Here is a 1,009-nt window from a genome sequence, read left to right on the forward strand (position 1 = left end):
CCCGCAGGGCGGGCCACCCTCCCAGCCTTGAGAACCAGAGCCCGGAGGCCTCTTGGAAGAGCCTCCTTGGGGCGAAGTGAATCGCACCGGGGAAAGCAGGATGGCAAGGTGGATGGCTGGAGACCGTGGTCCTCCTGGCCCCCGTGGTCACGGCTCCATGTCCACTTGGGGCACTTGGGCTCACGAGCAACGTCGATTCTCAATTCTCCACTCCTAGAGGCTCAGAATCGGGCGCTGCTGGGGCTCTCCAAACCGCCCGGCTCGGGTCTGTGAGGTGGCCCAGCTCCGTGCTCTGCACCCAGGCGGACACTGCCCGAGGACCCGCGGGCCCCCACACCGGGAGGGCCACACGGCCTGGCCCACCTGCAGGCTTGGAGGCTCCCCTCTTGCTTTTTGTTTTGAACTACTAAGCGTCCTTTCTTATCTTGGGCTTCTGAACCCCAGCGTGGGGCATCTCAGGCCCCAGTCCCTCTTGGCTGCACCAGATGCTAATTCCGATGGTAGAAACGCCTTCAGAGTGGCTCCTGCCCCAGTGAAAGAAAAATAAAAGCCCAGTAACGAGACCGGCAGACAAACCCAAGTGCTGCCTGTCTAAGGTAGACCAGACACCGAGTTTACATCTGACAAGTAGAGTGATCACAGAGCTTAAACCCATCAGCTGGGGCACGCGGAAGCATGGATAATTGATTCCGTGGGCCATTCTGAGGTTTCCATTTTAATAACTTGGCAAGAGAATGTTTATTAGTTGTGCTCCCAAAGAAATTAAGGCATTTTTCAGGTGACCACCAGCCCAGTTGTCAAAACCCGTCCCCGCCCTGTTCTGACCTCCCTTCAGACACCGGAGGAGGAAGGAGCGGCTCACAGCTGCTCCCAGGAGGAGAGGGGAACCACGGAGTGCTCCCAGGAGGAGGGTAAGAGGGGACCGCGGGGTGGTTCCAGGAGGATTGGGGCACGGAGTGTTCCCAGGAGGTGGGTAAGGGCGGGGGCCGCGGAGTGCTCACCATTGTCG

The sequence above is a fragment of the Pteropus alecto genome, unplaced genomic scaffold, assembly GCF_000325575.1.
Source record: "Pteropus alecto unplaced genomic scaffold, ASM32557v1 scaffold67, whole genome shotgun sequence".
NCBI lineage: Eukaryota > Metazoa > Chordata > Mammalia > Chiroptera > Pteropodidae > Pteropus > Pteropus alecto.